General features: G+C 51.1%; 1 pseudogene; it reads left to right on the forward strand.

Annotated features, from left to right (window-relative positions):
• The first annotated feature begins 360 nt into the window (after window positions 1–360).
• Window positions 361–8,063, forward strand: LOC128949289 (antigen peptide transporter 2-like; annotated as a pseudogene).
• The last annotated feature ends 11,942 nt before the right edge of the window (window positions 8,064–20,005 follow it).

The following is a 20,005-nucleotide window of genomic DNA, read 5'->3' on the forward strand; positions in this document are numbered from 1 at the left end:
ATCCTGATTCCCCAAACCCGGTGCTCAAAACCTCTAAATTGGGTCCTGACCCCTCAAATTGGTTTCTGACCTCGCTCAAATCAGATTCTGCCTCCCCCAAATTGGATCCTGACCCCTCAAATTGGCCTTGCAACCCCCCACGGCATCCTGTCCCCCTCCAGTTATGTCCAAAAAGCCTCAAAATCAGATCCCAAAGCCTCTCAAAGGGGTCCTGTTATGTCCAAATCAGATTCCAAAGCCCCTCAAAGGGGTCCTGCCCCCCCGGTCGGGGTCCCCCGTACCAAGAGCAGAAGCCGACATCAGCTCCCCACCAGCGTCCATCGCCCGCGCTCAGGGCCCAGCAGGGCCAGGAGCCGGCGAATGGGGGGAGACAGGATCGGGGACACGGGGACCGGTGGGTTCTGCTGTGGCCGGTGGGTCTCGGTCTGTCCTGCTGGCGCCCGGTCCTGCTCCCGGTTCTTCCCGCCGGTGGTTCCGGGCAGTGCCGGGGGCCCGTGCGGGCCCCGGTGCTGCTCGCAGCGTGTCCCGGTCCGGACCGTGTCGCCCTCGGACGGTCCCGGTGTGGTCCTGATGCCGCCCCAGTCCCTTCCTGGCAGCCCCGTGTCTGTGTCCCGCCTTTCCAAAATTAGATCCCCGCTCCCCAGACCGGATCCTGCCCCCCACAAATCAGGGTCCCCCTGTGTCAGTGGTCTCACCCGTGGTGACGCAGCCTCGGTGACACCCAGGGGAGATGGCGGGGCCGTACACCACCGGGAAGGTGCTGGATGCCATCGGGAGTGGGGATGGAGTCACCGCTGGAGCTGTCGGGATGGTGGCGGCTGCTGGAGCCACAAGGTGGGTTGGAGCATTCCCAGGGCCTGTCCCCGTGTCCCCAACGTCCCCGATGTCACCGTGTCCCTGTGTCCCCACAGTGTGCTGTTTTCTGGCTGCCGGGGGTCTCTCTTCATGCTGTTGATGGCGTGTCTCCGTTAGAGCCTGAGCCTGCGGCTTTTTTCCCACCTGGTGCACCAAGACCTGGACTTCTTCCAGGAAACACCAGCAGGTAACGGGGTACGGCCCAGCCCAATCCCACCTGACCCATCCCACCTGTTCCATCCCATCCCAGCTAGTCTGTCACCCCAGTCCCATCCCCACCATCCCATTGATCCCATCCCATCCCATCCCATCCCATCCCACCCCATCCCATTAATCCCATCCCATTGATCCCATTCCATTGATCCCATCCCATCCCATTGATTCCATCCCATCCCATTCCCACCATCCCATCCCATTGATTCCATCCCATCCCATCCCATCCCTCCCCATCCCATCCCATCCCTTCCCTTCCCATCCCATCCCATCCCATCCCATTCCCACCATCCCATCCCATCGATTCCATCCCATCCCATCCCATCCCATTCCCACCATCCCATCCCATTGATCCCATCCCATTGATCCCATCCCATCCCATCCCATTCCCACCATTCCATCCCATTGATCCCATCCCATTGATCCCATCCCATTGATCCCATCCCATCCCATCCCATCTGTCTGTTATCCCATCCCACGACTCCATCCCCATCATTCCCATTCCCACCATCCCATCCAATTCCATCCTATGCCATCTTCCTGGCTTCATTCTACTCCAGTGTTCCATCCTGTCCCCATCCCACTTTCCCATTCTAGCCACTGTTCTGTCCCCATTATTCTCACTCCCGTGCCTCCACCCTGTTGCGTATCCCCAGCTGCCTCACACCATCCCATCACCCCATCCCACCATTTCCTTTCCCACCATCCCATTTCCCCTGTCCTGCCCCATTCCACCCTGACCATCTCAACAGCCATTCACATCATCCCATCCCACTGCTCCCCATTACATCATTCCCATCCCAAATGGGATCATCCATGATGGGATCATGGTCTCACCCACCACGATCCCAACCTCTTTTCCCACCCTGCAGCTGAGCTCTTGGCTCAGTTTTCCATGGAAGTGCCACGGGTGTGCAGGGCAGCACCGAGTGGAGCCAACCAGCTGCTGCGGAGCCTGGTGATGGCCCTGGTGGTGGGGGGGTTCATGCTGGGGCTGGCACCGGGGCTGGCACTGCTGGCACTGCTGGAGGTGCCCCTTGGAATCGCCACCCGCCGCATCCAGAGCACCCGCAAACAGGTCAGGAGTAGGAGGGAAAGAGTGGGAGGGGACTGAAGAAAGGTGGGAATGGTGGAGCTGGGATGGAGGCTAGGGGAATGGGATGGTGGGGATGGGACGGGATGGGATGGAGAATGGAAAGGAGGACGATGGAGGTGGAAATGGTGGGATGAAAGGGGATGAAGACGAGGGGAATGGGATGATGGGAATGGGATGGAGAATGGAAAGGAGGACGATAAATGGTGGGATGAAAGGGGATAAAGACCAGGGGAGTGAGACGGTGGGAGTGCTGACATGAGGATAGAACAAAATGGTCGAGATGGGACTGGTGTGGATGAGAAGAGAAGGATGAGATAAGGTGGTGGGTATGGGATGAGACAGTGGGGATGGGGATAGTGGGATTAGGAGAATGGATGGGAATGGTGAGGGTGAGAGAGAAGGGCGTGGGATGGCAGGAATGCAATAGTGGGGATGCAGTGGGTGTGGTGGGATGGGATGTGGATGGTGGGCCAGGAAGGTGACCTGGGAAAGTTGGAGATCCCCTGTTGCTGCCACAGGCCCTTCAGCGATCCATGCTGGAAGCATCCGCCCACACAGCCGCAGGGGTGCAGGAATCTGTTGCCGCCATCGAGACCATCCGAACCTTTTCAGCAGAGGAGGAGGAGGAGGAGCAGCACAGATGTAACCTGGCCAAGGAGCTGAGGCTGAAGGAGCAGATAGAGCTGGAGCTGGCAATCTTCGTCCTTGTCTACAGGGTCAGGGGGAACTGGGAATGGGAACAGCAGAGAATGGGGGATGCCAGGGTCAGGGATAAGGACACTGGGAATGAGAACACTGGGACCAGGAATGGGAAACCAGCGGCTGAGATGGGGCCACTCAGAGTACAATGGGGACACCAGGAATGGGGACAACAGAACAGGGACATTGACTTCAGGAACAGGCATGGCAGGAATGGGAATGGTGACATTAGAAACAGGATGGGGACACTGGGATAAAGGTTGGGAACATCAGTGTGGTGGTGTTTGCAGGTGCCCAGGATGAGAAAAGAGACAAAATTCTTGACTTCATGTTTCAGAAAGCTGATTTATTATTTTATGATATATATTATATTAAAAGAAAATTATATACTAAAGAAAGAGAAAGGAGACATTAGAAAGCTAGAAAGGAATGAATAATAAAATCTTGTGACTCACCAGAGAGTCTGACACAGCTGGACCTGTGATTGATCATCAAATAAAAACAACCACATGAGACCAATCAAAGATGCACCTGCTTCATTCCACAGCAGCAGATCATTATTGTTTACATTTAGTTTCTGAGGCCTCTCAGCTTCTCTGGAGAAAAATCCTGGTGAAAAGATTTTTCAGAAAATATGTCTGTGACACATCAGGATCAGGAATAGGGACATCAAGAGTGAGATGGAGACACCAGAACTGGAATGAGGACACCAGGAACAGAGATGAGGCCACCAGGAACAGAGATAAAGACACAAAGGAGTGGGATGGGGACAGGCAGAATGGGGACACCAAGAGTGGGTTGGGGGCAGATGGAATGGGGACGCCAGGAGTGGATTGTGGGCAGCAATATCCCTGTCCCACCTACAGGTGATCAAACTGGCCATCCGGGTCATGGTGCTCTTCAGGAGCCACCAGCAGCTCCGTGACGGATCCATCACTCCTGGGGTCCTCGTCACCTTCCTGCTGTACCAGGACAGAGTTGGTAGCCATATCCAGGTGATCCCATGGAATGCACGTGTTTGTCCATCCAACTGTGCTTCTGTCCATCCCAGTGCCACCCCCTTCCTTCTCCCCAGGTGCTGCTCTACGGCTTCAATGAATTCCTGACCAACGCAGCTGCTGGACAGAGGATCTGGGAATACCTGGATTGGAAACCCGCAGGGAATGTCGGGGGGACGCGGGAGCCCCCCGAGCTTCAGGGCCATGTCACTTTTCAGAAGGTCTCCTTCACATATCCTGGAAATCCAGAGCACCCTGTGCTGAAGGTGGGTCTGGCGGGAGGTGGGGTTTCCCAGGGGTGGGAATTTTGGCATCACCGGCTGTCACAATCCATCCTTACGAACGGGTTTCTTGATAGTTCATGGATTGATCTCAGGGTGCAAAAAAACCAATACGGCACAGGAGGTTTGCAGTAATAAAACAAATGCAGCTTTATTGAATGACCACAACAAAATGCAATAGAGGGATTAAGGGAGAGAAAAAGATAGAGCTAGAAAAGAGAGAGAGAGAAGGAGGGGGATATAGCTACCAAATGCAGAGACAAAATCCTTTGGTCCAGTCCAGTCGAGGATCCGCCTGTTACGTCGGGGAGATCTCAGGGTTGCAGTCCATCTGGACCCCAATTATACTCTTTTTTGATGGGGGAAGGGGAATGGATTTTGCAACCGAGTCAAAGGTAGTTTATTGTATCTTCAGGGAGGAAAGAATAATGTTTGGAAAAGGGGTACACACAGTCCATGTTCAGCAGTGGGCGTGAGCCATTGTTTTCGTGGTCCACTGCTCACACCTGCAACATCCATCTTGCTTTGGTTAGCTTGCCTCCCCTACACATCTCTCCCAGGTTGGGGGTCTCAGTCCCAGTCCTTGGAAAGAGTGTGGGGGGCCTTTTCACATGGGGGTTTCATGTCTTGGTCTTTGATGGAGAGGCTTCTTACATCTCAGTCCGTCTGTCACGGCAGTTGTAAGACGAGTGAGGGGTCTTTTGTGGGGGACCACCCAAAACTCAGGAGAAGTCCAGCCAGGCAAAGAGGGGACAGCTTCCAAGGCTACTGTTGCAAAAAGGCAAGGTGCCCCCTTCTTCTTCTCATTGGGCTCAGTGTAGCATATAGTAAATACACCTGTGGACAACAGCTTAACAATGCTCTCAGGTCTCGGGGCCTTGTTGGCATGTGACTTTCTCCTTCAGAACCAGAGATTTTAGACAGTGGGGACTCTTCAGTGGTCCCCCAATGATGATGGTGAGGCAGATGAGGAATATTTCAGACAGACTCTCACACCTGTCCCCATCCCACAGGACGTGAGCTTCGAGGTGCGCTCTGGGGAGGTGACGGTGCTGACGGGGCCCAATGGCAGCGGGAAGAGCACGGCCGTGGCGCTGCTGGAGCGGCTGCAGGATCCTGGCAGCGGGACGGTGCTGCTGGATGGGATCCCGCTGCCAGAGTATGAACACCAGTACCTGAACCGCAAGGTGGGACAGCAGAGACACTGGGAACACTGGGCATGGAATGGGGAAAATGGGGACAGGGGTCAGGGGACAATTGTGATGGTGTTCACAGGGGTTTTTGGATGAGGGAAGAGACAAGGATTTGACTCCATGCTTCAGAAGGCTTGATTTATTATTTTATGATATATATATTACATTAAAAGTATACTAAAGGAACAGAAGAAAGGATTTCATCAGAAGGCTAGCTAAGAATAGAATAGGAAAGAATGATAACAAAGGCTTGTGGGTTGGCTCTCTGTCTGCACCAGCTGGGTTGTGATTTGCCATTAATTACAAACATCCAACATGGGCCCATCACAGATGCACCTGTTGCATTCCACAGTAGCAGATAATCAATGTTTACATTTTGTTCCTGAGGCCTGTCAGCTTCTCAGGAGGAAAAATCCTAAGGAAAGGATTTTCCATAAAAGATGTCTGCAACAAACAATGAGATGGAACTGGGACCACAGGAGCATGGGAGCAGAAATGGGGATACTGGGAAGAGGATGGGGACATCAGGAATAGGGTGGGGACAACAAGAAATGGGATAGGAACATTGGGAAATGGGATGGGGATGACAGGAATCGGGATGGGAAAAGTGGGAAGTCAGGGGTGGGGACACTGGGGACACAGATGGGGAGAATGGGATCAGGGATGGACACTATGGGGACACCAAGGTGGGATGGGGTCATGGAACAGGAGTGGGGACACCAGGAGCCAAGACAGCGTCATAGGGCTTGGGGCTGGGGCAGGTGGTGCTGGTGGAGCAGGATCCCGTCCTGTTTTCTGGAACGATCCGTGAGAACATCCTGCTGGGGCTGGAGCACTGCAAAGAGTCAGAGCTGCGGGAGGCCGCCACTGCTGCTGGAGCCATGGAGTTCATCCAGGGGCTGGGACACTGGTGATAGCCAGGGGGATGGATGGGGCACCCCTGGGGCACATCCCCCTGATCCCAGGATCCTCTGGCAGTGATGGGAGAGCGGAGTGGGTGGCACATGGTGGGGTGTGCAGGGGATCCCTGAGGTCACATCCCACTGATCCCATGGGATTGCTCACGCAGGTCAGATCCCACTGATCCCATGGGATTGCTCACACAGTGGTGAGGGAGTGTGGGGGGTAGGGGAAAGGGGGGGAACCTCTCGTGCTGGGATCCCACTGATCCCAGGGTCCCCCCGCAGAGGTGGGGGAGTGTGGGGGGTGGGAGCAGAGGGGAGAACTCCAGGGCTGCACCCCACTGATCCCCTGTGGTCGCTCCCACAGAGGTGGGGGAGCACGGGGGGTGGCTGGCGGCGGGGGAGCGGCACCGTGTGGCCCTGGCCTGGGCTCTGCTCCAGTGTCCGGCCGTGCTCATCCTCGACGAGGCGCTGGATGATGGAGATGATGGAGCGGTGAGTGGGGTGGGATGGAGGGTGTTGGTGTGGATAGGGGTGCAGTTGGTGAAAATGGGGTATGATGGGATGGCTGGAATGGGATGGTGGGATGAGGTGGTGGCAATAAGGGATAATGATTGGCATGGAGTGGGAATGATGTGATGAAGACAGGGATTGGATGGGCTGGTGTGGGTCAACGAAGTGGAGAAATAGGACAGGATAGTAGGATGGGATAGAGACCAGGGGGGTAGGATGGCAGGAAAGTAGAATCAAAGGATGAAGACAAGGAGATACGATAGGGTGGGGTGGGATGGGGTGGGAATCAAGGGGATGGGAATGCTGGGATGAGGACAGAGATGGAGTGCAATGGGAAGGGTTGGAGTGGTAGGAGTAGTATGGGATGGGACGGTGGGAATGGGGATAGTGTGGGCAGGATGGCATAGTGGGCATGGGGATGGGATGGAGAACAAGGAGATGGGATGGTAAGAACAGGATGATAGGATTAGGGTGGGACTGAGAGTGGGGTGGGATTGGTTGGTCAGGACTGGGTGGGATCAGGTGGGACAGGGTAGGACTGAGTTGGATGGGCTGGCATGAGGGTTCTCTGATTGGATGGTTTGGGATGAGTGTTCTCTGAGCTGGATGGGTTGGGATGAGCGTTCTCTGAGCTGGATGGGTTGGGATGAGTGTTCTCCTAGCTGGATGGGTTGAGATGAGGGTTCTCTGAGCTGGATGGGTTGGGATGGGAGTTCTCTGAGCTGGATGGGTTGGGATGAGCTGGATGGGTTGGGATGAGCGTTCTCTGAGCTGGATGGGTTGGGATGAGCTGGATGGGTTGGGATGAGTGTTCTCTGAGCTGGATGGGTTGAGATGAGGGTTCTCTGAGCTGGATGGGTTGGGATGGGAGTTCTCTGAGCTGGATGGGTTGGGATGAGCTGGATGGGTTGGGATGAGCTGGATGGGTTGGGATGAGCGTTCTCTGAGCTGGATGGGTTGGGATGAGCATTCTCTGAGCTGGATGGGTTGGGATGAGCTGGATGGGTTGGGATGAGTGTTCTCTGAGCTGGACGGGTTGGGATGAGAGCATTCTCTGGCTGCAGGCACAGCGCTGGGTGCGCACTGGGCTGGCCAAGACCGTGCTGGTCGTGTCCCACCAGCTGCGGGTGCTGGACGGGGCCAATCGCCTGGTGCTGCTGGAGCGCGGGGCCGTGATGGAGACGGGAACACCAGCGGAGCTGCGGGAACGCCGCGGCGCCTACAGCCGCCTGCTCCTTGGAGGAGGCAGCACCGGGCAGCCCAAGGGCCCCGGGATGGGCAGCGAGAAGGGGGCTGCATCTGGCAGGGAATAAAAGGGAATCAGCCCCAGTGTCCCCATTCCCGGTGTTTGTGTCACCAGCCAGCTCCTGGTGTCCGCAGTCACAGTGTCCTGTGAATCCCTTCTCCCCACATCCTCAGGATCCCAACTCCCTGTGTCCCCCATGTCCCCACTGTGTCCCCCAGGTCTGCCCATTCCCTGGATGTGTGTGTATCCCCTGTATCCACCATGTCCCCATGATCCCTGGTCCCCATGTCTGCTCCTGGACATGGGGCACAGGGTGGGAAATCAATCCCAAGGAATGGATCTGGGCATGGGTGTCACGTCCTCATCTCACTCCTGCTGTGCTCACTCCAAGCTCCTGGTGTCCCCAGTCCTTTCCCAGTGTCCCCATCCCCAGTGTCTTTATCCCAGTTCCCAATGTCCCCTTTTCTATTCCTCATTCCCTGAGAGGAAGTGCTGGGCACTGGAGGATGGGACTGAGATTTATTGCCCAAACCAGGGTATTTATACATGAGAAATAAAACATTTTGAGCAACTGTAATTCTTGTGTTTAAAACATGGGAAAACATGAAGTCAGTCTGTTGGGAAGGGCTGCTGTGTGATGAGTGGGAACAGCAGGATGAGCTCTGCCAGCAATTTGTGGCTTTCTGCAGGGAGAGGGAAGGGGTTGGACCTGCACCATGGATCATTCAGCTGGTGATGAGAGTAAGAGTTGGTGTCACCCTGTCTCTGTCGCCATGGGTTGGATCTGGCTGAAGAGCCCACAGAGAGCAAGGATCCCACCAGATCCTACTGCATCCCTTGTACCCCAATCCTGCTCCACCAACACCACCTGATCTGTTTTGGAATCCTCTCAATCCTGTTCTGGAATCCCACTCCAATGCTGCCCCATCCATCCCACCTGATCCTGCTCTGGAATCCAGCCCAGATACACTTTAGAATTCTACCTGATCCTGATCTGGAATCATGCCCTGGTCTGGAATCCTGCCCTATATCCCTTCTGGAATCCCGCACAGATTCCCCTCTGTACCTGTGGTCACGCAATTGGTTTCTCTGCCTGTTTCTGCAGAATGAGAGGATCCATGAGATTCCAGCATGGATCACACACCAGGATTCACCTGCATGGAGGTGATCCAGAGCTGGATCTGCCTCCGTGTTAGGTGACATGTGGAGGGTGAGGGGCACAGGAGACAGACACCACTCACCCTGATGTTTGTATGGCAAGAGAGGGTTTTGTTTTCCACTCCCTCCTTTATATAGAGCATTTGAAAGGCCTGGTCTGGATGCTGTCACTGGTTTGAACTCCGCACCCCTTTGGGTCCTGAGCCACTGAGATGCCTGCAGGCTTATGAGAGATCAAATTGGCCAAAGCTCTTGTCACTGAGCCCAGGGGCTGGCAAGGTGACACCAACATCTCACCCTTTCTTTTCTATAAATTTTGATTTGCATTATAGCTGCAGCATTTATGTCCAGGAACTGCTAGGGGAGAGCTCAGGTAAATATGCCCCAGGCATTAGGCTTATAGGTTACAGATTGCAACTTATTTGTAAAAAAAACAAACCATTTAAGCCTTGAAGAAAATAAAACAGTCTGTAAGAACAAGAATCATTCAACCCTTATTAAAGAAAGAAAAGCAAACACAAAAACTAGGAAACAATCTGTAGACAAGGAAAACAGTTTGTAAACAGGGGAATAATTTGTAAACAGATGAATCTTTATGTGAACTGCAGTCCCAGATTTCCATGAGGTTGTCACCAATCACTGATCACACGGCTCTGTGTCTGCTGAGGGTTTATCAGGAGGTGCTGTCAGGATGCAGTGCAGGCTGGATGCTTCTGGCAGGTACCCAATGTGTCCCACTGTCTGTTGGAACACATGAATGTCCCCAAGCCCAGGTAATGAGATCCCAGGGACCCCCCCATGTATTGGTAAGGAGGTCTCGTGCCATTCCCTTGGATTTGGGCAGCTGAACATCACACGATTGCATTGATAAGAAGTGATTTAGCATAACTGGCTTCTGGGATTTTCCTAAGACTGTTAAGTGATTTAATGTGTATAGAGCTTTAGCTATTCTACTCTGTGGGGTCTCACCACATACCTCCCTTTTGTTTATTAACTATACCTTTTCAGGCACCATGTGCTCTTTCCACTATTGCTTGTCCAGCTGGTAAATGAGGGATGCTGGTTTGGTGTGATACACCCCAGAGCTGTAGAAATTGCCTGGTTTCCTGGGAAGTGTAGCAGGCCCTTTATCAGTTTTGATGGTTTGAGGACTGCCCAAGGCTGCAAAAGCTGATTGCCAGTGTACCATGGCACCCAGTCCCCTTTCCCCTGTGTGTACTGTAGCCCATATTGCTGAGGAAAAGGTGCCAATTGAGACACAGGTGTGTTTTAAACAGCCAAAATCAGGGATGTGTGTGACATCAATTTGCCAGATTTGCAAAGCACACAGTCCATGAGGGTTCACTCTTATCTGCAATGGTGCAGCGTGACCTTGACAGCACAGATGCTAACAATATTACAAACCTCTGTGTTTGACAGCTGAAATTGCTGTTGTAAAGCTCAAGCATCTTGGTGGAAAAAACTGTGCAATGCCTTTGTTTGTGGAAGCACATCTGGCTGTGGTGCTGAATGGGTACCAGAAAAAGGTACCCGGACCGTCTGTAACTCTTTGTTTTTATTGTCTCATATTGTCTTAAATCCTAATTGTCCAAATTTTTATTACTCTAGTAATATTGCTATTTTTATAACCATTTTATTACTATTAAACTTCTAAAATTTTGAAAAACAAGTGATTGGCGTTTTTCACGCAGTGTCTGACACAACATCCCACGGACAGGGAGGTCACAGGATGTAAAAAACGCCAATCCTGTCACTGCTGTGTCCTGGCACTGCACCGAGGACATCCCCCAGCGTGATGGCCATGTCATCCCCAAGGGTATGACAGGGTGTCCCCAGTGTCACCAGCCACCCTCATCTGCTGTCCCTAAAGTGGCCATTCCCATCCCACCAGGGGTCATCTGCCTGATGAGCATCTACGGGACCCACCACAGCCCAGACCTCTGGCCCGAGCCTGAGGTAGGGCCACCCTATGAGGTGTCCCTTGAGGAAGCAAAGGGAGTCGACCACATCCTAACTGATTGGCATCGAACTCCGATTTATTGATCTAGCTTACACTCTTTTATAGTGGTGTTAATTAAGCTTATACATATTACAAAACCCGAGCTCATCATTGGTTGCAGATTACACACCAACCCCTCTTTGTTGCCAATACCTGTGGTTTTCTTGTTGAGACTAATACTTGTTTTTCTCATCCTGTTATTGACTTGTTATTAACTGTTCTCAAGGCCTCCATGTTTTCCACCATGTTTTTTCTCATCACTTCCTCAAGGACATGGTGTTTACTGTTGTTAAGGGAAAAGCCTGAGAACTTGCTGCGTACAGCTGCCTTTTATTTTTTAACCAGCTGTATATGTTCATGGCCTTTTTTCCTTCAAGCCACGTCTGAGCAAAATTCTCCAACAAATTCCCCGTTTTTCTTTTTTGCACAAGGAGGTTAGTCTGCCAGGTTTTTTCTATCATTCTACTGACCATATTTTGAATATAATTAAAAATACAAGGTAAAATAAGCAGAAGCATTAAAAGCACATCTAATATCTCTACAGCATATGTCACAAGGTTCCTCAGCCATGGTCCAAGCAATGGCTTTTACCCCAAAGGGTTAAAACCACCCCCAACTGAGCCATAATGTCTTCCTTATCAGGCATTGCACGGTAGGTGGTAATTGGACCACTGAAAAGGAAAGCTGTTAGCTGTTTTTCATTCATGCGAACCCAGAGAGGAGGCGAACGGCTAGGGCTAATAATGCTGGAATCGACTCCAGTGTCCAACAAGCCTGAAAATGATCCTTTCTGTCCTTGAAATTCCACTTCCATCCTTTTCTTGGGTCTCTCAGAAAGGTTCAAAGCCAGTAAGGTAAGTCCTCCGGTGGATTCAAAACCATTTTCCCCCCTCTCTTGTCCTTTCATAGTCTGTAATCCCTTAGTCATTTGGCTCAAGTGGCACCAGCTGAGCAATTCTCAGTCCTTTGTTAATTTGGAGTGGTGGGAAAAGAGTATGCACCATAACATATAGTCCACATCAATGACGCCAGGCAAAACAAATAATCCCAATGCAGATGATCTTCCGAAAAGCAAAGCACCCACCGCGTGACCCTGTATAACAATAGGTCCGTGAATCCCTGTCGGGATCTTCCGTGGGTGCAGGGTCATCAGCATAACTTCTACGGCGGCTGCCGGTTCCAAGCCGAGGCTCCCTGTGGTGTCGGGTTGGAGACAGGAGAGGGTGCTGACGCTGCAGTGACGACTTCTGTTGGTGCGTGGTCACTGCGGTTCTGGCACCAACTAGGCGTTGAAGGCAGTGCTGCTGATGTTTGAAGAGGTCCAAGAGCAGATAACACCTGATTTTGAGAGGTCTTTGCCTGTTCTTGTAAGCCTAGCCCTAACTGTGCTATGCATTCATTTACAAGCCCTTGCCAATGAGCATTGAATAACAATTGCTGAGGCTGAGTAAAGATCAATTTATCTATCTCATGACAATCATTCACCAAAAGAAGAAGACTGGCATCAAAAATATAATCTAACATCTGTTTGGCTGGCTCACTTTTCACTCCAAACTGACTAACAGTAGACCTCAGCTGAGACAGCAATTTCCACTCAAGAGCTGTAATAGTAGCCTGCATGCCCCCTCCCTCTTGCGGATTGAATACAACAGGACAAGCCAGCTGGGTAGCAGCGCTGATAAGCTCCCCATCCCCCTTTTTAATAGCGTCTCTGGCAAGCGCAGCCCAGGCCAATCTCCGCTCCCTTGCAATAGACCCTGCTAGGTCATTTTCCGCCCCAGGGATCAGCTCATTGATTTTTGGGAGATTATCGGGTGATCTTGGCCATAGTTCGTGTTGTTCAGGGAGTGTGGAAGCCTCAGAAGCGCTCTGTGTAGCCTGGCTTAAAGCAGAAGAGGGCAGCGAAGCAGGTAATAAGACCGTCCTCATTGCAGGGGCTACTGGTAATCCCCTATCCTGATCGTATCCCCTGTCCTGGTCGTAATCTTTATTACACCCATGAGCAGCGCTAGCCTGCTGGGCAGCCTCTTTCTCAGCCTGAAACTGCAGTAATTCATTGCGAACGACCCACCATAATTTACCTAACTTCTTGGCAGTTTTATCGCCCTCTAAAGTAGCCTCCCATAATAAATCACGGAATTTACGCCACTCCGTTAACTCGTGAACTGTATGGGGCTTAATAAAAATTCCCCTATCGTAGCCATAAGCCAAAAGCCCTGGTAAATCCTTTTGCAAATCTATCCCCTTAACCTGCCTTTTTTGTAAAAAGGCAGTAAATAAATCATATGCTGCTTGCCTTTTCATACCTAAAATCGTCAGCGCTGTTGCAGCCTCTTCAAGGTCCGTGCAGCACGTATCAGTCGGGCTCGCCTGTACGACACCCGAGGCACAAGGCGTCTCAGCTTCTTTTTTATCCGCTTTTTTTTTCCGTTCTCCGCATTTTCTGCCGTCCCGGCTGCTTCTCAGGACCTGAGCGTGTCTTCACTCCTCCGTGGTGCGTTGCTGTATCACAATCGGGTGTCACCATTTGAGGAAGCGTAGGGAGTCGACCACATCCTAATTGATCAGCATCGAACTCCAATTTATTGATCTAGCTTACACTCTTTTATAGTGGTGTTAATTAAGCTTATACATATTACAAAACCCGAGCTCATCATTGGTTGTAGATTACACACCAACCCCTCTTTGTTGCCAATACCTGTGGTTTTCTTGTTGAGACTAATACTTGTTTTTCTCATCCTGTTATTGACTTGTTATTAACTTTTCTCAAGGCCTCCATGTGTCTCTGCCACCACAGTGGTGACAGCTGTGTCCCCTCAGTGTGACTGTGTCGGTGTCACCCCAGGTGTTCAATCCTCTGAGGCTGTCCGGAGAACAGTAAGGGACAGTCCCCGCCGTCCTTCATCCCATTCTCTTCTGGCCCCAGGTATGTGCTGGAGTGGGGACAGGAGTGTCCCCAAGTGCCACCCCTGTCCCTGGCTGGGTTCACAGTGGGATGACAGTGACAGTGGGGACGTGGTGGCAGGAACTGCATCAGGCAGAGCTTTGCCATGGCTGAGATGAAGGTGGTAGTGGCATTGACACCGTCCCAGTTGGTGCTGCGGAGGGACAACGTGAGGTCACCCCCGCGCCGCCAGCCCGAGCTGATCCTGCGTGCCAACGATGGGCTCTGGCTGCTGCTGGAGCCACTGGCGGGAGTGGCCTGAGTGACACGGGTCACCAGGACATGGGGACATCCCACAAGGCGGGTGTCACAGCCAGGGGAAGAGCAGGGAACAAATGGTAGCATGAAAGGGACAGTATCATGGTGGTGGTGGGGATATGTTGTCCTTGGCCATGGGACACCTCATGGCATGGACATGTCAACCCATGGACTTGTCCCCTAGGCCACTTGTGTCGCCATCCATGGCCATGTCCCCCATGTCCTCATCCATGGCCATAGAGCCCCATGTCGCCATCTCTATCTGTGACACCCCCCCATGCCCAATATCGCCATCCACAGCCATGTTCACACCCATGTCCTTGTCCCCATCCCCATCCCCAACATGTCCCCACCCATGTCCCACAATGTCACCATCCGTGTGATATTTAAATGTCTTTATATTTACCCCAATGTTGGGTGAAGGGCAAAGAAAAATGAGAGAAAATAAAGGCCAAAATAAAAGCATTTATGTGTCCATGCTGGCCGAGGATCCATGTGCTTGGGTGGGTAGAAATGACCTGTTTTAAAAGAGGGATTTCCACTCCATTGTCTCCAAAATCCTGGTTTTTTGCCCCAGTCCATCACCATTTGGCTGTGGAAGATGCTGGTGGGCCAGAGAGAATTAGAATCATGGAATGATTCAGGTTGGAAAAGACCTCCAACACCATTTGGAATTCCTGGATGCCACCCGAAGCAATGATTGGATGCCAAAGGTCAGACTTTTTGGTGTCAAAAGTAAAAAAAATGTCCTGTCCCCTATGAAATTCTGATGTCAGTTTGCATCCCAATGGATTTTTCTCTGGCTGTGTCCAAGTGCCCAAGGGAAGCCAGGAAGATGTGGAGACCACCAGCCAGGTGTCTTCCCAACATGGATCACCAGGACCATGGATGACCAAGTCTCTGCCCAGCGAGGGTCACTGTGGACCATCCAGTGGGGGTCCCCAATGGGGGATGGAGTTGAAGCAGCGCTCAAAGCTCTTCCTGTCACTGTAGGACACAAAACAACACGAGCGCACACACTGCTGCTCTCAAGGGGGAGAAAAGGGAAGTTTATTTTCTGACTCCAACATTTAGAGTTTTCTAAAAGTGACTGGATTGGAGGGTGAAAGTGCCACCTCTCCAATGACACTGGACAAACCAACAGTCCATCAAATTTTTCTTCCAAAAAAGAATGCAAAACAATAAGTTATTTACAGAAAGTGTGTGAGAAAGTTTGCTACAAGAATGTAAACATCAGAAGGCTTAGAAAATCATAAAAAATCAAGGCCACACTCTTCCTGCACACAGGGCACTTGTAGGGCATCCCTTACTGCTGCCTCCCTTGGTGTTGGGTCACAGCAGAGTTCTGGGAGAAGCTCTTCCCACACTTAGGACACTGTCAGGGCCTCTCCCCAGTGTGGATCTGCTGGTGGGTGACAAAGGTGGAGTTTTTCTTCAAGCCCTTCCTGCAGTCAGGGCAGCAGAAGGGCCTCTATTCTGTGTGAATCTGCTGATGCTTGAGGAGACAGTATTGGCTCTGAAAAACCTCTCCCCACACTCAGAACACTCATAGGGCCTGTCCCCAGCGCAGATCCTCTGGTGGGCAATCAGGCTGGAGTTCTAGCCGAAGCTCTTCCCACATTCTCCACACTTGTAAGGCCTCTCCCTGGAGTGGATCCTCTGGTACAGAATCAGCCCACTGCTCCTTCTGAAGCTTTTCCCACATTCCCTGCACTTGTAGGGCCTCTCCCCAGTGTGGATCCTCTGGTGGGCATTCAGATGGCAGCTCTGCCTAAAGCTTTTCCCACATTCCCTGCACTTGTAGGGCCTCTCCCCAGTGTGGATCCTCTGGTGCATAATCAGGCTGGAGTTCTCGATGAAGCTCTTCCCACACACTGAGCACGTGTAGGGGCATTCCCCAGTGTACACTGTCTGGTGGATGATCAGGCGAGAGCTGTCACGGAAGCCCTTCCCACATTCTCCACACACAAAGGGTCGTACCCCAGTGTGGATCATCTGGTGGAGTTTCAGGCTGGAGCTCCTCCTGACGCCTTTCCCACATTCTCCACATTGATAGGGCCGTTCATTGGTGTGGATCCTGATGCCGAATTTTGCCCCAAAAGGCGAGAATAACTGCCTAAGAGACTCAATTTAAGTCAGCATAGACAGGAGGGATTTTTTTACAACGCGTCGGAGAAATCACAAAGGGATTTCTAAGTATCTCGTAACAAAAGCAAGCCTTTTATACAGTTTTGATTATGAAGTTACATCATATCACATGCATAATCATGTTTTTGCATACATATTCATAAGAGGCGTGGTGTAGGCGGAGCGTGGGCGGAAACATCTCTTTTGAGGATCATTTCGGTGGTCGTTCCGGTTGCCTTCATCATGGACAGGGGTCACCTGATGAGTCTTCCTCCTTAAACTTTTGAACTCCTATCCAAATATGGCCAATTCCCGGTGTATTTGGCTTGGTCCCATGGCTTGGCAAGGTTATTAGGGTTAGTTGGCTCTGAACACGCTTAGCCCATCAGTTCCCCTATCCCTATCTCTCTTTCCTGTCACGGTGTTCCATGCCTTAGCCGATTTATTGCCCTATATGTTTCCTAAGTGCTAAGCTTTCTTCAAATGTTTCACATGCCATGTTTTAACTCATTATTTCTTGAAGGCTACCCGTTTAGGGGCTTCAATCCTCTGGTGGATGATCAGGTGGGAGCTGAACCTGAAGCTCTTCCCACATTCCCCACACTGATAGGGCCGTTCATTGGTGTGGATCCTCTGGTGGATGATCAGGTGGGAGCTGAACCTGAAGCTCTTCCCACATTCCCCACACTCATGGGGCCGTTCCCCGGTGTGCATCCTCTAGTGGATGATCAGGTGGTAGCTCGTGGGGAAACTCTTCCCACATTCCAAGCACTGGTGGGGCTTCTTGCCATCATCAAGCTGCTCATAGACCACCACCTCAGAGCTCTGGCCAGAGCTCTACCTGCCTTCCTGGCACAGGCTGGGTCCTTCCTCCTCAGAGCATCCTGGGCTGGGTTTGCAGCCCCTCCTCCTGTGGGATCTCCAGGGCTTTTCCTCCCCATTGCACTCCTGTGCCCTGCAGCCACTCAAAGTGGCCTCTGCCACGATGTTCTGCCATGGGGATTTGCCCTCCCTGGTCTCCATCCTCAGCTCCTGCTCTGGGGGAGGAAGGACAAGGAGAGGATGAGATTTGCATCTGTGCCACAGGGAAGGGGAAGGAGATCCCCCCAGTGCATCCCTGGCTGGACACCATCAGCAGCATCAGTCCTGCAGCCGGGGGCCATGTTGGGCAGGGAGATGGAGCAGGAGAGAGGGGGAAAGGGGAAGCAATGTCCTCCTCACCTGCCTGGGTGTCCTGGGGCATCTTCGGCTTCCTCGCAGCCTTCTTCTCTATCCAGATAAGGTTTGGGAATGGGAAATCCTGGTTTGCGGAAAAAACAAGATATGAGTGCATTGCCTTCGAAGGTCCCACTGATCAAGTCCATCTCTAGAATTCACCGGATGGCCAGAAATATCTTCAAAATCAAGGAGTCCAAAAACCTCTCCCAGGAGTTCCCTGTTTCCAGTGTCCTCACTTTGGGGTTATGGGGTCCCTATTCTCAGAGCTGCTGGGGGGCCCATGGGTCCTGGGAATTCCCCCTCTCCTGGGTCCTGCTTACACAGCCTGAGGGTCTTCTGTGGGTCCCAGGGATAATGGGCAAATTTATGATGCTCATATCCCCATTTGTCTGAAATAAGCTTTTCACCTTTAAGGCTGGTTCTGAGAACAAAGATGGAGGAAGAAGAAGCATGGAGTTTGTTTTCAGAACCTCTCTCACTCCTCCACATTCCGGCTCCTCTGTTGTCTGCGGACGGACAGACAGCGGGACAGAGCCCTCCTTTGCTTTTAGTTAGTTTTAGCTAGCAGAGGAAGAGAAGTTCCCTGGACTGTGGTTTTTGGTTTTCCTTTTCTTTGGACCTGTCTAAACCTGCTCTGTACTGAACACCCAGAAGAGCATCAGGTGCTCACACCTGTGCCCCACCGGGGCTGGGCCACGGCATTTCCAGCACCAGAGAGACTCATAAGAGACTCATAAGAGACTGATAAGTGACTGATAAGAGACTGAGCAAGCCAAGCTACAGCCCACAGAGGGACTTTGTGAGTTTGTCATCTCTTGGAGCAGCAAGCAGTTTTATTGTTTAATACTGTTAATTTTTGGGGTTGGTGAGTGCTTTGCCTGTTAAATAAACAGGTTTTTCCACTTCTCTCAAAGGAAATACTTTTCCAGAATCAGTTGGATGAGGGGCCGCTTGACTTTGGTCTTCTACAGGAAACACCTTTAGAGGTTTTTCTCCCAAAACTGCCCTAAACCAGGACATTGGCTTTGAAGGTCCCACTGGCCAAGTCCATCTCTAGAAGTCACCGGGTGTCTGGTGGCCAGAAATACCTCCAAAAACCAGGAATTCCAAAAACACTCTTCTAGGAGTTGCCCATTTCCAGTGTCCTGACTTTGAGGTTATGTGGGTCCCTCTTCTCAGAGCTCTGCTCTGGGGGGTCTTGGGCATTCCCCCCTCTCCCAGGTCCTGCTCAGGCATGCTGAGGGGGTTTTGGAGGTCTCAGAGCCCATCCTCCCCTGATTCTGTGGAAATTGTTTTTGTGATTCATGTCAATTGGCAATGGAATCAGCAAATCCTTCTATCCGCTGTGTCCAAAAGAGACACAAAGAAAAGTTTTGAAACTTTATGACCAAATAGCCAAATAAAGCATCAAAATCAAAGAAGTATAGTAGAGCAAAAGAGATGAGGTAGCAAGATAACTGATGCTTAGAATAAAATAGAGGAAGTTGGGGTAAAGCAAAGAGATATTGCAAAAAAGCAATTAAAATCTTATGTATAATAAGAAACTTGATGCACTTGACAAAATCATGTAGCAGACATCAGTCTAAGACCTCCCTCCAGACAACCACAACAAGGATAGAAATCAATGACCACCTGGAAAGATTATGAAATTGGTGCTCCCAGCTTTTTGATATTTGCTAATTTGGACTAACCAAGCACATTGGAAAATGCTTTGTATACTTAAAAACAGTATATATACTTTACCAAACTGTGTGTGCTGTGAGTGGAGCAGTGACTCTCCGGCCACCCAGCGCTGCTTGCTTGCATTAAAATAAAAGGTATAGAAGTAAAATTTGGATTGGCTATTGAAATTTTATATCAGGTGTTCCAGGGTCCCCTTTCTCCAGCATCCCTCCACTCCAGCCACTCAGCGCTTCCCCTGCTCCCCTTTGCACTCCTAAGAGATCCAAAAATATCCCCTCATCAAATGAATTAAAAACACCTCTCTCAGCGACACTGAAACATATTTGGGACTCGACTCCTGTGAAAAACGCCAATCACTTCTTTTTAAAATTTTAAAAGTTTAATAGTAATAAAATGATTATAAAAATAGTAATACAACTTGAGTAATAATAATTTGGACAATTTGAATTAGGACAATACGATACAACAAGCAGAAAGAGTTATGGACATCCGGGTACCTTTTTCTGGGCAGCACAAGCCCAGAAAAGGACTCCCGCTAACAAAGGATTAACCCTTAAAAACAATAGCATGTTGCATATTCATACACCTCATACATGATGCATAAATTCCATTCAAACACAGG

This window comes from Melozone crissalis, unplaced genomic scaffold (genome assembly GCF_028551555.1).
Source record: "Melozone crissalis strain CALT ecotype California unplaced genomic scaffold, PUWL_Pcris_2 ptg000218l_1, whole genome shotgun sequence".
NCBI lineage: Eukaryota > Metazoa > Chordata > Aves > Passeriformes > Passerellidae > Melozone > Melozone crissalis.